This window comes from Hyla sarda, chromosome 3, assembly GCF_029499605.1.
Source record: "Hyla sarda isolate aHylSar1 chromosome 3, aHylSar1.hap1, whole genome shotgun sequence".
In the NCBI taxonomy this organism is placed as follows: Eukaryota; Metazoa; Chordata; class Amphibia; order Anura; family Hylidae; genus Hyla; species Hyla sarda.
In genome coordinates, this window is record NC_079191.1 from 224,739,752 (window position 1) to 224,763,491 (window position 23,740).

The window sequence follows — 23,740 nt, forward strand, 5'->3', positions numbered from 1 at the left end:
CGCTATTACGAATATTCGGCTTTTTTTCAAACTGTTTTAAAAACTGAGCACATTGTAGGGATCTCCTTCGACTGATAAATGCAATGCTTGTATAATTTCATTAAAGACCCAGGGATAAGACTGTGAGGCGAAAGGTTTATGCATGCGAATATTCGCAATGCGAATATTCGTGGAGATTCCGCCCTACTTATGCCTGTGAGCCAATGAGAGTTCTGCAAGCACACTTGTCAGAGCTTAGCAACGTCCCTAGCAATGTCCCTTGCATGATGTTATAGCGCGCATGCGCAGACAAGCGAAATTTCGCTATTAATTTTGCATTCGCAATAGCGAAATTTCACAATTCAAAAAAATGTCTCGAATATAACGAATATTCGAATTTCACAAATATGGGACAAATATTCGTCCTCATATTTGCGAAATATCGTGAATTTGATTATGGCATATGACGCTCATCACTATTATTGATCACAGTCCAAAATGACTTCTTGAGCTTCACTGGACCTTGCTTATGTCCAACTCTAGTAATATTTCTGCAGGTTTGAAATGTCATGCAGGAGGGCTAAGTCTGCTAGTCTAGTCTGACAGATTTCTACAGCCTGATCTACAGATATCAGCCGCACAACAGACCAAAAAAGGTGATTTTTCTCTAACTGTTATCCAGTGTGATCAGGTTCAATCCCTCGTGTACCCCAAGATGCAGAAAAAGGAAGGAACTACAGCACTGGTATCCAATATGCAGAAAACGCTATAAAGCTTTTTTTTTACATTTTAACCTTTTCTTTCATAGTACTGCATTAATCTACTGTGATAGACCCAACATGCCGACAGTGCAGTCCACATGGGAGGATTTACTCAGCATGGAAATCTTATGTAAGTGCTTATTAAACATTTCACAGAGTGGCCCTTTAGATTACATATTAAACAAGGCAGCAGGGATTATACAAATGGATGCTCCCGAAGATCCAAAAGCTGTGCTGCACTCAAAGTAGCATGAAACAAACACTTGCAAGTATAAAGAAAAATACAAGTCATGACATCTGAACTGTATTTTTAACATTTTAAGTTTTGCGGGGATGATGGGTTAAACTATACCCCAGAGGCTCTCCAGCTGCTACAAAGCTAAAATGCCCATAATGCCTGAGACCTCCAGGCATGATGGGAGTTGAAGCTTTGCAAAAGCTAGAGAGACATTTTAACCGAGGGGATGGGTGGGGGTCCCAGCAATTGGACCCCACATAAAAAATGTGCTGCTTAGTCTGAAATGCCAGCGCCTATATTTGGTCCCAGGCTGGCCCTATATGCATATGAAATAGAGAAGGTAAAATGAAAATACTTTATGACATCAAGGTCATGAAAAGCAGATTTTAATGGTAACGACTAGAGATGAGCACATTTAAAAAAAATAGAAAAAATGTCTATTTCTGTCTTACAGAGAGCCTCTGTAAGAACACTTTGCCTTGCTGTAATACGCATAGGGTGTGTGCTGGGTTAGTGAAATAATGCTGTTATTCAGTATGACATGCAGATCAGAGGCATCACTATTAGAATCACTGTCGCAGAGCAGCACAATGACAGAGCCTGGAGGTGGTACAGGATGAGGAAACCATATAGTGGCTGAATGACATAACGTGGAGGTGGTGGCAGTATAAGGAGAACATATAGTTTCAATAGGGGTGTAGAACACTTTGCCTTGTCCTAACAAGCATAGGGAATGTGCTGTGTTAGGGAAATAATACGGTTATTCAGTATGACATGCAGGTTACAGGCATCGCTATTAGAATCAATGCCGCAGAGCATCTGGATGTGGCAGCATGGGAGACCATATGGTGTCAAAATTGAAGAGAATTTTATGCAATTTTTTTTAATCTAATTTGAATTTATTTACATTTTTTGAGTACTCATTCTGGTGAGCATCGAGCTGGCGTTCCTCCAACAGGCGAGATACCACCTGTTCCAGCCACTGCCTCTCAGAGCCCCCCTGACTGTGAAAGTGCAAATGTTTCATTTAATCAGTCATGGTTCATTGTTATTGCTCTATTGATTTTTTTTCATTTAAATTAAAATTGAAATTTAAGATTTAAAAATAAAATTTGTGGTTACAAAAGACCAAATCACACAAGGAGTCACATGTCACATGATGGCAGAATGACAGAGCCTAGAGGTGGCAGCAGCATAAGGAGACCATATAGTGGCTGAATGACAAAGCCTGGAATTGGCGGCAGCAAGAGGAGTCCATATAGTGGCTGAATGACACAGCCTGGAGTTGATGGCAGCATGAGGAGTACATTGGGCCTCACAATCCCTAAGATACAAAGATGAATTTTCAAATTTAAATTGAAGATTTATGGTATCTAGTGCTACCATAAAAATGTTTAGGTAATGTCCCAACAGCATGAGGAGACCATATAGTGGCTGAATGACACAGCCTGGAGTTGGCGGCAGCATGAGGAGACACACGGCCTCACAATCCCTAAGATAAAAAAATATGAATTTTCTAATTTACATTGAAGATTTATGGTAGCTAGTGCTACCATAAAAATGTTAAGATAATGTCCCAGCAGCATGAGGAGACCCTATAGTGGCTGAATGACACAGCCTGGAGCTGGCGGCAGCATGAGGAGACCAAATAGTGGCTGAATGACACGGCCTGGAGTTGGCGGCAACATGAGGAGGAGACCACAGGGCTTTACAATCCCTAAAGTTAAAAGATGAATTTTTAAATTTAAATTGGAGATTTATGGTAGCTAGTGCTACCATAAAAATGTTTAGGTAATGTCCCAGCAGCATGAGGAGACCATATAGTGGTTGAATGACACAGCCTGGAGTTGGCAGCAGCATTTGGATACCATAGGGCCTCACAATCCCTAAGATAAAAAGAAGCATTTTCAAATATAAATTGAAGATTAATGGTAGCTATTGCTACCATAAAAATGTTTAGGTAATGTCCCAGCAGCATGAGGAGACCATATAGTGGCAGAATGACACAGGCTTAAGCTGGCGACAGCATGAGGAGACCATATAGTGGCTGAATGACACGGTCTGGAGTTGGCGGCAGCATGAGGAGGAGACCATAGGGCTTTACAATCTCTAAAATTAAAAGATAACTTTTCAAATTTAAGTTGAAGATTTATGGTAGCTAGGGCTATTATAAAAGATGTTTTGGTAATGTCCAAGCAGCATGAGGAGTCCATGTAGTGGCTGAATGACACAGCCTGGAGTTGGCGGCAGCAAGATCAGACCATAAAGTGGCTGAATGGCACAGCCTCGAGTTGGCGACAGCATGAGCAAACAATAGGGCTAGACAATCCTGAAGATTAAAGTTTTATGGTAGATAGTAGAGATAAGCGAATTGAAGCTGACGAACCCGAATTCATTACGAAATTCATGAAATATTCGATTTGCAACTAATGCGAATATCGCCGCGATTCTATCTCTCAAATAGCTTCATTAAATTCCATTTACTGCAGTCCAGACTCCAGGGCATCTCAAATGGTGGATCCACATGTCAGTACATGGGGCAAGGAACGCTGGGAAGGCGGGAAGGCAAGGCAGGAAGGGAAGTAGGCTGGATGACCCTGAATCACATGCAGGATGCAGCAGCCATTCACCCAGTCACCCCTGTGATGTCGCAGACCTATATATTCAGCAGCCATTTTGCGCCTTGTCATATCATTCATTACACTGCATACAGATAGGACGGACATTGCTGTGTGTGTGTTAAACAGAAAAGCTCATTACAGCAGCATTTAACATCCTAGTTACTCCAGCATTCTGGTGGACAAAGAGCAGTGTTTTTTTCACTGAAAAGGATTTTTACTGCAGCGATTAACCTCCCAGTCATTTTCTACAGCATTGTATTACAGAGGGGCAGATAGCTGAGTGTTGCCTCATACATTTCAACAAGCTGCCTTAACTTCATAAACCTTAGCAGAGGAGGCAGGAATAATTTTTCAACGCAATTCTGTGTCTATGTTCCAGATCTGCTCGTTATACTAGTCTGTTGACGGTATAATACCCAGCAGTCCATTCCTAATAGTCTTTGACATAGTGAAATTTTGTGTTTAGAACACAGTTTTTTGTGCTGCAGCACTGTTGTGTACTGCTGGTGTTGTGCAAAAATACATTTTTTATGTGTATTGTAGCGTAGGTTTCTTCCTTCATCAGTGCATACCACATACGTACATCTAAGTAGTGTAATATTTTGTACCTGTTAATCTGTCAAGGGCCTAGATACTGTGAAAGTCCAGGCAAAAGTAATCACCGGCTGGTGTTTTACTAAAATACATTTTTTTGAGCGTACTGTACCGAATTTTTCTGCCCTCATAAATGCATACCTACATCTAAGTGGTGTACAATTTGTGCCTGTTAATTAGTGATGTCGCGAACATAAAATTTTCGGTTTGCGAACGGCAAACGCGAACTTCCGTAAATGTTCGCGAACCGGCGAACCGGGCAAACCGCCATTGACTTCAATGGGCAGGCGAATTTTAAAACCCACAGGGACTCTTTCTGGCCACAATAGTGATTTAAAGTTGTTTCAAGGGGACTAATACCTGGACTGTGGCGTGTCGGAGGGGGATCCATGGCAAAACTCCCATGGAAAATTACATAGTTGATGCAGAGTCTGGTTTTAATCCATAAAGGGCATAAATCACGTATTATTCCTAAATTCTTTGGAATAACGTGCTTTATCCCCCTTTGGGCAGCACATAGAGCCCCCCGCCCCCCTTTAGGCATCACATAGTTAGATCCCCCCTTTAGGCAGCACATAGATTCCCCCATATTAGGCAGCACATAATTAGAGCCCCCCTTTAGACAGCACAAAGGTAGAGCCTCCCTTTAGGCAGCACATAGAGCCCCTTTAGGCATCACATAGTTAGATCCCCCCTTTAGGCAGCACATAAATTCCCCCATATTAGGCAGTACATAGTTAGAGTCCCCCTTTAGGCAGCACATAGGTAGAGCCTCCCTTTAGGCAGCACATAGTTAGATTCCCCCTTTAGGCATCACATAGTTAGATCCACCCTTTAGGCAGCACATAGATTCCCCCATGTTAGGCAGCACATAGTTAGAGCCCCTCTTTAGGCAGCACATAAAGCCCCCTTTAAGCAGCACATAGATTCCCCCATATTAGGCAGCACATAGTTAGAGCCTCCCTTTAGGCAGCACAGAGAGCCCCCTTTAGGCAGCACATATTTAGATCACCCCTTTAGGCAGCACATAGATTCCCCCATTTTAGGCAGCACATAGTTAGAGCCCCCCGTTAGGCAGCACTGGTTTTATTTCACAGCCAAAAAAGGTATTTTTTTTTATTTGAACAACTGTCACACCAAATGTGATTTGCACTAGTGTGACAATGAGCAAAAAAGGTTGCCAGCGGAGTTCCCCTTTTAAGCAGAGGTCCCCAACCAGGGTGCCTCCAGCAGTTGCAAGACACACGGACTGAACTTATAGCCCTTTTAATACTGTAGTTAGTTGCTTGAAGGAAATTAAGTTTTACACCGGAGTACCCCTTTTAACCAGGGGTTCCCTCCCAACCAGGGTGCCTCCAGCTGTTGCAAGACACACGGACTGATATTTGAGCCCTAAAAAGGGCTTTTTTGGGTGCTGTCCTTAAAGCAGATGTTAGACTAGTGTTTAGGAGTAAAGTGGACCCTGAATACACCACATAGCAGCAACCTAGCTATCGCTTTCCCTATTACAGCAGGAACAGCTTCTCTGTCCCTCCACTTTCTAAGCCTGCAGCATGCCGAATGAAGGTAAAATGGCGTCCGTGCAGGAGGTAGGAGGGTCTGGAAGGGAGGGACTGCTGCTGATTGGCTGTAATGTGTCTGCTGACTCTGACTCACAGGGTCAAAGTTTATCGCAATGTTAAAGTAAAGGCGGCAAATTGAACTTCAAATATGTTCGCCTGGCGATGCGAACGCGAACATGCTAAGTTCGCCGGGAACTGTTCGCTGGCGAACAATTCGCGACATCTCTACTGTTAATCTGTCAAGGGCCTAGATACTGTGAAAGGACAGCCAAAAGTAATCAAAGGCTGGTGTTTTACTCCAATACATTTATTAAGTGTACAGTAGTGCATTTTTTCTGCCCAAATAAATGCATACCACATACCTACATCTAAGTAGTGTACTATTTTGTATTTTGATACTAATCTGTCAAGGGCCTAGATACTGTGAAAGTCCAGGCAACAGTACTCATTGGCTGGTGTTTTTACTCTGATACTTTTTTGCGCATACTGTAGCGCATTTTTCTGCCCTCATAAGTGCATAACTGCATACCACATACTTACATCTAAGTAGTGTACTATTTTGTACCTATTAATCTGTCAATGGCCTAGATACTGTGAAAGTCCAGGCAAGTAATCACCAGCTGATGTTTTACTAAAATACGTTTTTGTAAGCGTACTGTAGCACATTTTTCTGCCCTCATAAGTGCATACCACATACGTACATCTAAGCAGTGTACTATGTTGTACCCGTTAATCTGTCAAGGGCCTAGATACTGTGAAAGTCCAGGCAAAAGCAATCACCGGCTGGCGTTTTACTCAAATAAATTTTTTAAGCGTACTGAAGCGCATTTTACTTCCCTCATAAGTGCTTACCACATACCTACATCTAAGTGGTGTAATATTTTGTGCCTGTTAATCTGTAAAGGACCTAGATACTGTGAAAGGACAGCCAAAAGTAATCAAAGGCTGGTGTTTTACTCCAATATATTTATCAAGCGTACAGTAGTGCATTTTTCTGCCCTAATAAATGCATACCACATACCTATATCTAAGTAGTGTACTTGTTGTACCTGTTAATCTGTCAAGGGCCTAGATACTGTAAAAGTCCAGGCAAAAGTAATCACCGGCTGCTGTTTTACTAAAATACGTTTTTTTTACGCATACTATAGCGCATTTTTCTGCCCTCATAAGTGCATAACTGCATACCACATACGTACACCTAGGTAGTGTACTATTTTGTACCTGTTAATCTGTCAAAGGCCTAGATACTTTGAAAGTCCATGCAAAAGTAATCACCGGCTGTTGTTTTACTCAAAGAATTTTTAAAGCGTACTGTAGCACATTTTTCTTCCCTCATAAATTCATACCACATACGTACATCTAAGTAGTGTATTATTTTGTACCTGTTAATCTGTCAAGGGCCTACATACTGTGAAAGGACAGCAAAAAGTAATCACTGTGTTTTACTCCAATAGGTGTATTCTACGTACTGTAGCGCATTTTTCTGCCCTCATAAGTGCATACCACATACGTACATCTAAGTAGTGTACTATTTTGTACCTGTTAATCTGTCAAGAGCCTAGATACTGTGAAAGTCCAGGCAAAAGTAATCACCGGCTGGTGTTTTACTCAAAGAATTTTTAAAGCGTACTGTAGCACATTTTTCTTCCCTCCTAAATTCATACCACATACGTACATCTAAGTAGTGTATTATTTTGTACCTGTTAATCTGTCAAGGGCCTACATACTGTGAAAGGACAGCAAAAAGTAATCACTGTGTTTTACTCCAATAGGTGTATTCTACGTACTGTAGCGCATTTTTCTGCCCTCATAAGTGCATACCACATACGTACATCTAAGTAGTGTACTATTTTGTACCTGTTAATCTGTCAAGAGCCTAGATACTGTGAAAGTCCAGGCAAAAGTAATCACCGGCTAGTGTTTTTAAGCGTACTGTAGTGCATTTTTCTGCCATCATAAGTGCATACCACATACCTACATCTCTAAGTAGTGTACTATTTGTTACCTGCTAATCTGTTGTGGGCCTACATACCGTGAACGTGCAGGGTAAAGTAATCACTGGCTGGTGTTTTACTAAAATACGTTTTTTTAAGCATACTGTAGCACACTTTTCTTCATAAGTGCATACCTGATACCACATACCTGTTACGCCGAGCGCTCCGGGTCCCTGCTCCTACCCGGAGCGCTCGCAACGTTCTCCTCTCTGCAGCGCCCAGGTCAGACCCGCTGACCTGGAGCGCTGCACTGACATTCACGATGGGGATGCGATTCGCATAGCGGGACGCGCCCGCTCGCGAATCGCATCCGAAAGCCACTTACCCGTCCCGGTCCCCCGCTGTCACGTTCTCTAGGGCGCGCGCGCCAGCTCTCTAAGATTTAAAGGGCCAGTGAACAAATGATTGATGCCTGGCCCAATCAGTCTAATAAGCCTCCACCTGCTCCCTGTCTATTTTACCTCACTTCCCCTTCCCTTCCTGGCCGGATCTTGTTGCCTTGTGCCAGAGAAAGCGTTTAGTGTATGTCCATAGCCTGTGTTCCAGACCTTCTGCTGTTGCCCCTGACTACGACCCTTGCTGCCTGCCTTGACCTTCTGCTACGTCCGACCTTGCTCTTGCCTTGTCCTTTTGTACCACGCCTATCTCAGCAGTCAGAGAGATTGAGCCGTTGCCGATGGATACGAGCTGGTTGCTACCGCCGCTGCAAGACCATCCTGCTTTGCGGCGGGCTCTGGTGAATACCAGTAGCAACTTAGAACCGGTCCGCCGGCATGGTCCACGCCAATCCCTCTCTGACACAGAGGATCCACCTCCAGCTTGACGAATCCTAACAATACCTACATCTAAGTATTGTACTATTTTGCAACTGTTAATCTGTCAAGGGCCTACATACTGTGATCCAGGCAAAAGTACTCACCGGCTGCTGTTCTAGGCAAATACTATTTTAAGCGTAGTGAAGCGTATTGTACTCACCTGATATACGCAATAAGTATGTCAGGCAGAGTAGTGCCAGGACATGCACAGTGGAGTGGCATAGGCCTAAATTCATCAGGGGCAGGCAGAGTTCGCCGCAGAGTAGGGGCGTGGGGCAGCCGGAGTCGCAGTGAGAGGTCTAAGCTCCCAGTGTCAGGTAGCAGTCGTGTCTCGGTCAGCAACCCAGCAGCTGTGATTGATTGGTTCACTCAGTCATCCACTTCATTCCAAGTGACATCCGACACCCCATTCAACAGTCGGTGGGTTCCTCAGATTCAACCCTCATTTGGCATGGCCCTCATGCTTCTGCTGCCACCTCAAGGCTCTGTCATTGTGCTGCTCTAGGGTCTCCTCATGCTAATGCTACCACCACCGGGCTCTGTCATTGTGCTTCTCTATGGTCTCCTCATGCTAATGTTACCTCCTTTACGTTCTGTCATTGTGTCACCATATGGTCTCCTCATGCTGATGCTACCACCTCCAGGCTCTGTCATTGTGCCGCCATATGGTCTCCTCATGCTGATGCTGCCACCTCTAAGTTCTCTAATTGTGCTGCTCTATGGTCTCCTCATGCTGATGCTGCCACCCCCAGGGCTCTCTAATTGTGCTGCTCTATAGTCTCCTCTTGCTGATGCTACCGCCTCCACACTCTGTCATTGTGCCACCATATGGTCTCCTCATGTTCTTGCTACCACCTCCAGGCACTGTCATTGTGCCACCATATGATCTCCTCATGTTAATGCTGCCACCTCCAGGCTCTCTAATTATGCTGCTCTATGGTGTCCTCATGCTGATGCTACCACCTCCAGGCTCTCTCATTGTGCTGCCATGAATATTGCAAAACATAATTGAGGTGCTGGTCCCCAGTTTCAGAAATTTCTCTGCATTAGGGTCACTTTCAGGACTCCTGATGCAGCTGCCACCTCCATGCTGTCTTATTCAGCCAATATATGGTATCCTTATGCATCAGCCACCTCCAGGCGGTGCCATTTAGCCACTATATGCTCTCCTTATGTTTCAGCCAACTCCAGGTCTCCTCATACTGATGCCACCTCCAGGCTCTGTCATTGTGCTGCCATGTGACATGTGACTCCTTGTTAAATTTGGTCCTTTGTACCCTCACGCCGGAGACCGGGACACAAAAAGTTGGGAGTTAAAATTTTTATTTCAAAATATTACATTTAAATAAAAAAATCTTAAATTTCAATGGTCTCCTCATGCTTCTGCCAACTCCAGGCTATGCCATTCAGACACTATATGGTCTCCTCATGCTTTAGCCAACTCCAGGCTGTGCTATTCAGTCACGATTTGGTCTCCTCATTCCTCAGCCACCTCCAGGCTGTGCCATTCATCCAATATATGGTTTACTGATGCTTCAGCCACCTCTAGGCTGTGCCATTCATCCAATATATGGTTTACAGATGCTTCAGCCACCTCCAGGCTGTGCCATTAATCCAATATATGGTTTACTGATGCTTCAGCGAGCTCCAGTCTGTGTCATTCAGCAACTACATGCTTTAGTGATGCTGCTGGGCCAAGGACCTTTCTTATATATAGAAATATATATATATTAGGGCTCAGGGTTTGAGACAACTGGACAGGTTGTGTTTAAAGTAATATTAAAATTTATTGATTGTATATAATGTGACAATTGAATATTAGATAAAATGTAAATAGCAGCAACTGCGTCTCACAGGGCCCTTGTGTAGGCGCAGCACCAACTATTAAGAACTATAGCATATGTATAGTACAGTATATAAAATATAAAAATATACTTGTAAAAAATTATAAAAGATATAAAATAAGAATATAGAGACCACCATAAACATATATATATAGAGAGGGATCTGGGTGGGAGAGTCTTAGTTCATCCTCTATGGTAAATAATCTCCTCTCATAAAAAAGTCCTGCTCATATAGACCGATTCTGGTATTGTGGTAACCAATGGCAACCATAAGGTTAGTAACCCGTAGCAACCGTTCTGATGAGTCCGGCTATTTAAGCACTTCAACGTTTAAGTAGAAGATAAACTTGATATTTGTAGACAATATTCAACATGAACAGCTAGTGTGCAGTCACTGTTAATATGCATGCATATTTGTATGATACTTTGTATCTCACCACTCCCGAACACTGATGCGCTGAACTTCACGGGGATGCTGCGATCTCCTCCTGATGCGCTGTGTAATCCTGCAGTGTATTAGCACTGAGTAGCTGTCTTGGTAAGCGGCAGCATCACCGGAGACTCGGCCGTCTCCCACAGTGGTGATGTTGGTAGATGGTGGGTTGCGGGTAGTGTTGTCGCAGCGGTTCTGCGGATGCGCACGTACATGTGCCAGTGGCGTCCTCGTGACAGCGAGGCGCGGATGTCTCCTTCACCGGGTGTCGGGTGATTGACAGTTTATTGTCCGGTATCGGACTGCTATTGACTTAAGCAGGGCAAATATAATGGTGGTCTTAATAGGTATTGAGGGGACGCTGGACGCGTTTCAGGACTGTCTCAGTCCTTTCTTCAGCAGCAAAGACCACCTATTGGTGCTAATGTTCGCATATGCGAATTTTCGCTTATGTAAATTTTCGCACACGCGAATATTCGCATATGCGAAAATAAACGAGAATATTACGAATATGCGAATATTCGCGAATATGACGAATATTCGTCCATATATTCACGAATATTCGCGAATTCGAATATGGCCTATGCCGCTCAACACTACTAGGTGCCATACATCTTTAAAGGAAATGTCAAAATTCATCATTTAATCTTAGGGGTTGTGAAGCCCTCTTGTGTACTCACGCTGCTGCCAGCTCTAGTCTGTGTCATTCAGCAACTATATGCTTTAGTGATGCTGCTGGGCCTAGGACATTACCTATATATGTGTATGGTACCATCAGTATCACTAGGTACCATACATCTTCAATGGAAATGTCAAAATTCATCTTTTATTCTTAGAGATTGTGAGGCCCTATTGTCTCCTCATCTGCCACAAACTCCAGGCTGTGCTATTCAGACACTATGTGGTCTCTTCATGCTGCCACGAACTCCAGGCTGTACCATTCAGCCACTTTATGGTCTCTTTTTGCTGCCATAAACTCCAGGCTGTGCCATTCAGCCACTGTATGGTCTCCTCATGTTGCCTCAAACTCCAGGCTGTGCCATTCAGCAACTATATGGTCACTCCTCATGCTTCAGCCACCTCCAGGCTGTGTAATTCAGCCACTACATGGTCTCCTCATGCTTCAGCCTCATCCAAGCTGTGTCATTCAGCCAGTATATAGTCTCCTCATGCTGCAAACACCTCCACGCTGTGTCATTCAGCCACTATTTGGTCTCCTCATACTGATACCACCTCCAGGCTCTGTCATTGTGCTGCCATGTGACATGTCCTTTTGGTCCTTTGTACCCACATGCTGGGGCCCGGGACACTAAAACTTGGGAGTTAAAATTTCAATTTCAAAATCCTCAATTTCAAGTTAAAAATCTTAAATTTCTATTTAAAATTCTTCAATTTCAATGGTCTCCTCATGCTTCTGCCAACTCCAGGCTGTGCCATTCAGACACTAAATGGTCTCCTCGTGCTTCAGCCAACTCCAGGCTGTGTCACTCAGTCAATATACGGTTTACTGATGCTGCTGGACCTGGGCCTAAAAAATTATATGGTAGCACTAGCAACCCTAAATCTTCAATTTAAATTTCAAAATTCATCTTTTAATATTAGTGATTATGAAGCCCTAGTGTCTACTTATGCTGTTTCCAGCCCCAGGCTGTGTCATTAAGCAACTATATCGTCTCCTCATGCTTCAGTCATCTCCAGGCTGTGCCATTCAGACACTATATGGTCTCTCTTCATGCAACTCCAGGCTGAGTTATTCAGCCACTATATGGTCTCCATATATTGACTGTGTATTGTTGGAAACATGTGGGTTTCCTTGACTTACTCTCCCAGCATTATTGCCATGTTGATACCATTTATAAAAGATATATTGCCAAGGACTAGCAGAAACAGGGAACTGTGGATTCTGACCACCGGCTGTTGGAATTGATTGACTATCCCAGGTGGTAGATATACCATTTTGAAGTTCCTCAGTTCCAGTAGGCTTTAAGTCATTCATTCTTTGTTGTGGTTCTTCAGTTGCAGAATTAAGTTGTATCATGTTTTCCTGTTCCTCCGATGAGCTAATGTCACACAATACTCATATTGTTATCTAAGGAAGGATCCTTTTCTTCAGAGAACATATGTATAATTTTATTATTTTGAATGTCAGTTGGTATTCTTACATTTTCTGATTATAAAGGAATTTTGGAATCTGGAAAACAGGTAAAAATAAGTATTTTTAAGCGTCCTTAAGCAGATGTTTCTGCCCTCATAAGGGCATACCACATACCTACATCTAAGTAGTGTACTATTTTGTACTAGTTAATCTGTCAAGGGTCCATATACTGTGAAAGGACAGCCAATAGTACACACCGGCTGCTGTTCTAGACAATACTGTTTTAAGCGAAGTGAAGCGTATTGTACTTCCCTCATATAAGCAATAAGAATGTCGGGCAGAGAAGTGAAATTTCAATTTCAAAATTTTCATTTCAATTTTAAAATCTTAAACGGTACCTCTCATCAAATACCCTTTTGATATATTTTAGATTAATGAATGTTGAATAACTTTCCAATAGCATGTTAATGAAAAATATGCTTCTTTCTATTGTATTTTTCCCGATCAGTCCTGTCAGCAAGCATTTCTGACTCATGCTGGAGTCCTTAACACTCAGAGCTGCCAGCCTGCTTTGTTCACAGCCAAACAGGCTGTGAACAAAGCAGGCTGGCAGCTCTGAGTGTTCTCCTTTGTGAACAAAGTAGACTGGCAGCTCGTAGTGTTTAGGACTCCAGCATGAGTCTGACATGCTTGCTGCCAGGACTGGTAGGGAGACCCCTAGTGGTCATTTCTTCAAAGTGGAAAATTAAATAGAAAGAAGCATATTTTTTAATAACATGCAATTGTAAAGTTATTCTGCATACATTAATCTATAATATATCAAAAGTTTTTTTGATGAGAGGTACCCTTTAAATTTAAAAATCTAAAATTTCAATGGTCTCCTCATGCTTCTGCCAACTCCAGGCCGTGCCATTCAGGCACTATATGGTCTCCTGATGCTTCAGCGTGCTCCAGGCTGTGTCAATGCGCAAATATATGGTTTACTGATGCTGCTGGGTCTGGGACTAAAAAATGTTTATGGTAGCACTAGCTACTCTAAATCTTCAATTTAAATTTCAAAATGTGTCTTTTAATCTTAGGTATTGTGAAGCCCTAGTGTCTACTCATGCTGCTGCTAACTCCAGGCTGTGCCATTCAGACACTATGTGGTCTCTCGGGGCTTCAGCCAACTCCAGGCTGTGTCATTCAGCCAATATATGGTTTACTGATGCTGCTGGGCCTGGGTCTGGGGAAATTTTTTTTATGGTAGCACTAGCTACCGTAAATCTTCAATTTAAATGTCAAAATTAGTTTTTTAATCTTGGGTATTGTGAAGCCCTAGTGTCTTCTCATGCTGCTCGCAACTCCAGGCTGTGCCATTCAGACACCATATGGTCTCCTCATGCTTCAGCCACATCCAAGCTCTGTCATTCAGCCGCTATATGGTCTCCTCATGCTGCCAACACCTCCACAATGTGTCATTCAGCCACTATATGGTATCCTCATGCTTCAGCCACATCCAAGCTCTTTCATTCAGCCACTATATGGTCTCCTCATGCTGCCAACACCTAAACGCTGTGTCCTTTAGCCACTCTATGGTCTCCTCATGCTGCCAACACCTCCACACTGTTTCATTCAGCCACTATATGGTCTCCTCATGCTGCGAACACCTCCACACTGTGTCATTCAGCCACTATATGGTCTCCTCATGCTGCCAACACCTCCATGCTGTGTCATTCAGCCTTCATATGGTCTCTTCATGCTGCCAACACCTCCACGCTGTGTCATTTAGCCACTGTATAATCTCCTCATGCTGTCAACACTTCAAGGCTGTGTCATTCAGCCACTATATGGTCACCTCATACTGATGCCACCTGCCGCTCTGCATCAGTGATTCTAAAAGTGATGCCTGTAATCTGCATGTCATTCTGAATAACAGTATTATTTCACTACCCCAGCACACTCCATATGCATGTTAGAACAAAGCAAAGTGTTCTACATCCCTACTGAGGCTCTCTCTAGTCCAGAAATAGCCATTTTTAATATAGATTTGCTGCGAATAAATTCGGATCAAACCAAATTTTTTCAAAAAATGTGGCAAATTGGCCGAATCAAATTTTTCTAAAGTACGCTCATCTCTAGTACGTAGTGCTACCTAAAGACATTTAAAGTAATGTACAAGCAGCAAGAGGAGACCATATAGGGGCTGAATAACACAGCCTGGAGTTTGGGGCAGCATGAGAAGACCATATGGTGGCTGAATGACACAGCCTTGAGTTTGCGGCAGAATGAGGAGACCATTTAGTGGCTGAATGACACAGCCTGGAGTTTGCGGCAGCCTGAGGAGACCATATGGTGGCTTAATGACACGGCCTGGAGGTGGCAGCAGCATGAGGAGAACATATCGTGGCAGAAGGAGACAGCCTGGTGGTTGCAGCAGCAGCATCAGGAGTGAAAGTGACCCGATGACAGAGAGGTGCGGTGAGTGGCAATACCAGTGTCAAGGATGGCTTGAGGTGAGGCATTAAAACGTGAGTGACTGCTGCTGCATATTGCTGAGGGTCGGCATAAGCAAATTCACACCAGACAGAACGTTGGTATTAAAACTCTTTCCTCAGCAGGAAACTCAGAAATGTTCCCAGAGTGTTCTCAAAGAGTTTCTGTTTAATTACACGGAAGTACATTGTTTTTACATTTGACAAAAAAGGGAGGTTTAGTTATGACATCAAAATCATTCTTACATTTTGATTGGTTATTTGTGCTTTATCTCTGTATATATTAGCATATTTAGTATTTTATGTCTTTCTTGGCCAAAGTTCATTTATGCGGCCCTCTCACTCTCATACTGGAAAATTCCAGATCCTTGTCCTTCTATACAATCTGTATCTTCCTCAAATGTTTTTTCTTCAAATGTCTCATCTTGGCACCATTCCAAGGTTTACATCTTAGTCACAATAGCAAGATGAGGAACATTACATCAGGAACATGCACAGGCAGGTTTAAGTTTAGGTCCCACGCCATTTGAGAAACCTTGGCGTTGGTGTGCAGGCTCAGGTATGTCCTTCATATAAGGATATAGTGGCTAATGTCTCAATTTTATATCAGTTTTGAGGGTAAGCTAATGTCATTGTTACATCCACCATATTAGTGTACCTATATTTGTTGTTGTTGTGTTTTTGTACTACTGTACTTTATATGATTTACATCCACACTCATCATCGGGTAAGGATGCCATTGTGGTACTTGCGGTCGGTTGCAGGCATCCTCCATTGTATGCAATTTTTGCTGGGGATTGCCCATAGCAATGGACCACAAGTGTAGGACTTGCTCTCCCGTAGTATAAATGCACATCCGCATTTTGGTTTTGAGCACTTCCTGCCTGTCATCTTAGACCACGCCCTTCTAGTCATGTTTTACTCTGAAATGTTATAGTAATTCGCCTGTATTATCATGTTTAGGTAGCATTTAGGTGCACATGTGAGGCCGGAAACTCATCAGCCTACTTGGGTGGGGCTTATAGCCTGCCTCCCTCCTCCCATTGTATGTGTGTTCACTCACACTGGAGGTAACAGTGGGAGCAGTCTGTAAGTTGGACCAAAAGCTTTTGTAATTGCGCACTGGCCCCTGTTTTTTGCTTATCATGCACAGGCAGGTTTAAGGTTAGGTCCCGTGCCATTTGAGAAACCTTGGCGTTGGTGTGCGGGCTCAGGTATGTCCTTCATATAAGGATATACTGGCTAATGTCTCAATTTTATATCAGTTTTGAGGGTTAGCTAATTTCCTTGTTATATTCACCACATTAGTGCACCTATATTTGTTGTTGTTGTGTTTTTGTACTACTGTACTTTATATGATTTACATCCACACCCATCATCGGGTAAGGATGCCATTGTGGTACTTGCGGTCGGGTGCAGGCATCCTCCATTGTATGCAATTTTTGCTGGGGATTGCCCATAGCAACGGACCACAAGTGTAGGACTTGCTCTCCCTTAGTATAAATACACATCCGCATTTTGGCTTTGAGCACTTCCTGCCTGCCGCCCTTCTAGTCGTGTTTTACTCTGAAAGGTTAAGCGTAGGTAACAAATATCTTTTTTCAACATTAGAAATGGCATATAAATATATAAGTATCAATATATATTGATTGGCAGTCAGAATCATTTTAATCAACTTGTCACTAGTACCCAGTGACCAAGGTGGGTGAAAAAAGGTCTGATGCAGATCAATGTTTGTAACTGGGGAGCAGCGCCAGAAATGTGTTTTTGCACTATCCATATTTGTGAACTGTTGGTGTGGCACCATGGTCAATCTACTCTGATGCATCAGGCATATGTGGGTGGAAATCCTGGCTGATCCATGTCTGATTCATCTTCACAAAGGTCAGCCTCTCCACATTTTTCGTGGACAGACGAGTTCTCCTTGGGGTGACTATGGCCCCCGCCACACTAAACACCCGCTATGATTGCACACTACTGGCCGGGAAAGATAGCTCTTCCAGGGCAAACTCTGCTAGTTGCGGCCACAAATCAAGTTTGGTTGTCCAGAAGTCCAGCGGATCTTCAAGGTGTGTTGGCATGGGCATGTCAAGGTATGCCACCACCTGCTGGTTCAGGTCTACCTGCTGCTGATGAGTTGTTTCACTATGCGGGTGAAGAAAGCTACTCATCAGCGACTGTAGAGTCAGGCTGCTGCTGATGGAGTTGGTACTGCTCCTTCCACCCCACCAGCTGCCATGGCAGTGGAAGGTGAGCGCAGAGAGCCCCCCGATTCAGACCTGCGAGAGGATGAACGATGGCACCGATAGACATCGGCCAACTGAATATGTAGGATGTCTCTGAAGTAGGGGTCAGTTTGTCTTCCCTCTCAGTGGGTGTAAAAAAAGGCCCGCATTTTGTGCCAGAAGCGAGGGTCCAATAAGGTGGAGAGCCAGAAGTCATCAATCTGCCGAATGGTGACAATTCGGCAGTCACTATGCAAGCAACTGAGCATGCATCATGCCATTTGTGCAAGTGACTCGGAGGGACTCCCTGCCTCCATCTCCACTGCATGCTACCACGGTGTGCCTGGGTCCTTTGTCTCGCCTTACTCATAACCCCCATACTCCTCCGGCTGCACCTCCTTTCTTGTCAGATGACTATAAAAACCGCTTATTTTGTTAAACCTAAACTGTGCTTCACTGTGCCTCTGCCACTCCTCATCCTCCTCCTCCTCCAGTTCAGCCCCCACAGTGCTCATGTGGCCGTGAGATGTTGGCGCCATGTCTCCAGTGCCCTGACCAGCCATCGTTTCCAACACGTGTTGTAAGAAAGAAGCAGTGGAATGATGTCGTTTATCCCGTAATCCTGGCAACTGACTAATAATGTGGCTTCCTCAAAGGGCCTGAGCAAAAGGCAGGTGTCACGTATGAGCTGCCCCTGGTTGACATTGAAGTTACACAGGGGAGTACCTCTATACACTTGGATCATCAAGAAATCAGTGATGGCTTTTCTCTGTTGGTATGGTCGGTCCAACATATGGAGGGTGGAATTCCAACATGTGGCAACGTTGCAAATCAGACTGTGTTGGGGGATAGCGTTCTGACACTGTAGCTCAAGGAGGGTGTGCTTTACGGTGTATGAGTGGTTGAAGTGGTTGCAAAGTTTTCTTCCCATTGTTAGGATGTTTTGCGGTGGGCCATGCAGGGCGCATGTCTCAGGCTTCCTTGCCATGCTCTGATTTCTTTATGAATGACTTTTAGCAGGTCCTCGCCTGTGTGACTCCTTTCGCCAAGGCAAACCATGTGAAGAACAGTGTGACACCACTATGCCCTGCACACATGGTATGCTGAAGGGGCACTGAGACTTTTCCGTGCAGTGGAGGCTGAGGACACAGTGGAGGATGAGGAGGCGGAGTCACACACTGTCACAGGACCAACGGCCTTAGAGCGTGGAGGAGGGATCGGCATGACCTATCCAAGTTGCTGTTGTGGCTGTGCAGGAATCACATTCACCCAGTGGGTCGTAAAGGACATGTATTGTCCCTGACCATAGTCACAGCTCCAGACGTCGGCATTGCCATGCACTTTGGTACACACTGGCAGGCTCAAAGACTGGCACACTTTCTGTTCCACAAAATTGTGCAGGGCTGGTACTTCCTTCTTCGCAAAGAAATGACGGCTTGGGACTCTCCACCTTGGCTCGGCACAAGCCATAAGTTCTCTGAAAGGTGCAAAGTCCACCACTTGAAAAGGGAGGGACTGTAGCACCAGCAACTTGGACAGGAGCACATTCAGCTTCTGTGGCGTTGGATGAGTGGGCGCATATCGGTATCTCTTGGACATGTATGTATTGCTGGCAGAATGACTGACTCAAAGTAGGAGGAGCAGGAGCATCTGGAGCGACAGAAGGAGGGTATGACACACAGCTCCCTTCGGCTGAGGTGGTGGAGCCTTGGCTGGCAGAAACAGGGAGCAGAGTGCCACTGGGTGATGCAGCAGGCTGGATCACCGCATTGAAGCCACGGTTCTCCCATGCCGCCTTATGGTGGCGCAGCATATGTTGACACAGGGCCGTGGTGCCAACATTGGTACCCTGGCCTTGCTTCACCTTCTGCCGACACATCTTGCATGTGGTATGTTAACCTCCTCCGGATGCTTGATGAAAAACTGCCACATCGCCGAGTAGCTGATTTTCCCACCAACAGTACACACTAATTGACTGCAACTGCTGCCGTCTCCAGGAACCTCTGTTCCATTTCCACCAGGGAAGGTAGGCTGCCGCCAAGCAGGTGGTCTTCCCGGGCACGTTTGGTTCCAGACTTTCCACTTCTGCCACCATGTTGACTGCCAGCCATGCTACAACCTTGCTGGCTCAGCTGCTGCCTCATGGGCAACCTGCAACCCTCTTCTCCTGATGATGATGAAACCCTTTCTGCACCCGACTCCCAATGGTGATCTTCTTCATCATCATCATCATCGAGTGTCTGCATGTCACTGATGTCCTCCTCAGGTTCTTCAACAGTGTCTGCTTCGGGACCCTGAACGCTGGCAACAACACCTCCAACGTCACTCTCCCCCATCACTACTTGCCCGCCTAGCGATAGAAGCGGCGGATGTCTCCTCCACTTCTTGGCTGGGCAGTAGCTGCTGACTGTCCTCTATTAGATCGTCCTCACTGAATAGTGGAGGTGAACCCACAGCACAAAATACTTCTTTAGGGGAGGGAACAGCATAGGACAGAGGCAATGGGAGGACAGGGATTGCTCCCGGGCCATGCCAACTGAGGGTAGTGTCTGAGGAACCTACCGACTGTTGACTGGGGGCATCAGATATCACTTGTGATGAAATGGATGACCATGTTAACCAATCAATGACGGCACATGGGTTGCTGGTCAAGACACGACCGCTAGCTGATACCAGGAGATCAGGCCTCTCGCTCAAACTCCTGATGCCACTCGCCCCTAGTCTGCTGTGACCTCTGCCTCGGTCTGATGAATTTAGGCCTCTGCCACTCCTTTGTGCACATCCTAGCACTTTTCTGCCTGACATACTTAGTGCATATATGAGGGGAGTACAATACGCTTCACTATACTTAAAACAGTATTTGTCTAGAACAGCAGCAGGTGTGTACTCTTGTCTGGCCTTTTACAGTAACTAGGCCCTTAAAACTTTATCAGGAACAAAATGGTACAGCACTTAGATGTACTTATGTGGTATGCACTTATGAGGGCAGTAGAATGTGCTCGACTATGCTTAACAGTATTTGTCTAGAACAGCAGCAGATGTGTACTTTTGGGTGTCCTTTCACACTATCTAGGCCCTTGAGTCTTTAACAGGAACAAAACAGTACACCACCCAGATGTATGTATGTGCTATGCACTTATTAGGGCAGAAAAATGCGCTACAGTACACTTAAAAAAGTATTTGTGTACAACACCAGCCGGTGAGTACTTTTGCCTGCCTTTCACAGTATCTAGGCTTTTGAGACTTTAACAGGAAGAACAAAATAGTACTCCTTTTAGATGTATGTATGTACTATGCACTTATGAGGGGAGAAAATGCGCTACAGTACGTTTAAAAAAGTATTTGTGCACAACACCAGCAGTACACACCAGTGCTGCAGCACACAGTAGCTGTGTACTACACCCAAAATTGCACTTTTTGCCTCAATCTCACTTCCTTCCCTATCAGTGCTTCTAGGCAGGATTTGTGCTTGAGCTGAATTGCTGCTGTTCTTCTGTGCAACACACTGCTCTCTGTAATAGAACACTGTAGACAGTGACTGGGAGGTGAATCGCTGCAGTAAGAATGCTTTTCTGTGAAACACACACTGCTCTCTGTCCCCGTTCTGTTTAACAGAACGCTGACTTGACTAGGAGGTAAATCGCTGCTTGAAAAAGCTTTTCTGTGCAACACACAATGCTGTCTGTCCCTATCTATCTCTCTGCAGTGAAAGGCTTAAGTGACTGGCTGCAATAAGGCTGCTGATTATATAGGGCTGTGACATCACATGGGTGACGGGCTGCTGATAGGCTGCATCCTGCATGTGATTCAGGGTCATCCCGGCTACTCTTGTTCCCACCTTCCCAGGATTCCTTGCCCCATGTCCTCACATGTGGATCCACCATTTTAGATGCCCTGGAGACTGGACCTCACTAAATGGAGTTTAATGAAGCGATTCACAAAATGGAATCTCAGTGATATTCGCATTCGTTGCAAAACAAATTTTTCCTGAAATTCGTAACAAATTCGGATTCGTCAGATTCGATTAGCTCATCCCTAGTAATGACCAAATCATAAAATATCTTGTTAAAATGTAATATCAATAGATGAATATTTACAATAGTTTAGTAAGAATAATAGAATGCACTTTATGTCTGCTTTAGCATTAAGTGCAGATACATAAAGGAAAGCACAAGGGAATATTGTACAGAAAATTACAATTCAGACTTTTGGCTTCACTACTTTAAAAAATCACAGTGAAAATGAAAAGCTTTTTACTTATTTCTTGGGATTTAAAGTTCAATCTAAGATTTATGCAATAGAAATACATTTTGGATTTGAAAATGATGTGTGAACATGAACTTAGTATTTGCAAGATACAATATGTTGGACTTTAGTTCATCTCTCCTGGCATCACAAATGAGGGGCAGTTTTTTTTACATATAGTTGATGAAAGTTTATGATTCCAACCGAAACGACCATTTGTAGGGTAAAATTTAACAGCATGTGATCATTTAACCCATGACAGATTGTTATTGTCTGAAAAGACGATGACAGTTGTCACGATGCGGCTGGCAGGAGGTGGATCCTCTGTGCCAGAGAGGGATTGGCGTGGACCGTGCTAGTGGACCGGTTCTAAGTTACTACTGGTATTCACCAGAGCCCGCCGCAAAGCGGGATGGTCTTGCAGCGGCGGTAGTAACCAGGTCGTATCCACTAGCAACGGCTCAACCTCTCTGACTGCTGAAGATAGGCGCGGTACAAGGGAGTAGACAAGAGCAAGGTCGGACGTAGCAGAAGGTCGGGGCAGGCAGCAAGGATCGTAGTCAGGGGCAACGGCAGGAGGTCTGGAACACAGGCTAGGAACACACAAGGAAACGCTTTCACTGGCACAATGGCAACAAGATCCGGCGAGGCAGTGCAGGGGAAGTGAGGTATAAATAGGGAGTGCACAGGTGAACACACTGATTGAACCAACTGCGGCAATCAGCGGCGCAGTGGCCTTTTAAATCGCAGAGACCCGGCGCGCACGCGCCCTAGGGAGCGGGGCCGCGCGCGCCGGGACAGGACCGACGGAGAGCGAGTCAGGTACGGGAGCCGGGATGCGCATCGCGAGCGGGCGCCACCCGCATCGCGAATCGCATCCCGGCTGGGAGAGGAATCGCAGCGCACCCGGTCAGCAGATCTGATCGGGGCGCTGCAGTTGCGAGGATGTTGCGAGCGCTCCGGGGAGGAGCGGGGACCCGGAGCGCTCGGCGTAACAGTACCCCCCCCCTTGGGTCTCCCCCTCTTCTTGGAGCCTGAGAACCTGAGGACCAGACTTTTGTCTAGGATGTTGTCCTCAGGTTCCCAGGATCTCTCTTCTGGACCACAGCCCTCCCAATCAACCCAAAAATTTTTTTTCCCTCTGACCGTCTTGGAGGCCAGTATCTCTTTCACGGAGAAGATGTCAGAAGAGCCGGAAACAGGAGTGGGAGAAACAAGTTTGGGAGAGAAACGGTTGATGATGAGAGGTTTAAGGAGAGAGACATGGAAGGCATTGGGAATACGAAGAGAAGGAGGAAGAAGGAGTTTGTAAGAGACAGGATTAATCTGGCACAAGACTTTGAAGGGACCAAGATAGCGTGGTCCCAGTTTGTAACTGGGGACACGAAAGCGGACATATTTAGCGGAGAGCCATACCTTGTCTCCGGGAGCAAAAATGGGGGGAGTTCTTCTTTTCTTATCGGCAAACCTTTTCATGCGAGATGAAGCCTGTAGAAGAGAATTTTGGGTCTCTTTCCATATGGTGGAAAGATCACGAGTCACTTCATCCACAGCGGGCAAACCAGAGGGCAAGGGAGTAGGGAGGGGGGGAAGAGGGTGACGGCCGTACACCACGAAAAATGGGGATTTAGCAGAAGATTCAGAGACTCTGAAGTTGTATGAGAATTCGGCCCATGGTAGAAGATCTGCCCAGTCATCCTGGCGGGAGGAAACAAAATGCCGTAAATAGTCACCCAGAACCTGGTTAATTCTTTCAACTTGCCCATTGGATTGAGGATGATAAGCAGAAGAGAAGTTTAATTTAATCTTGAGTTGTTTACAGAGGGCCCTCCAGAATTTTGACACGAATTGGACGCCTCT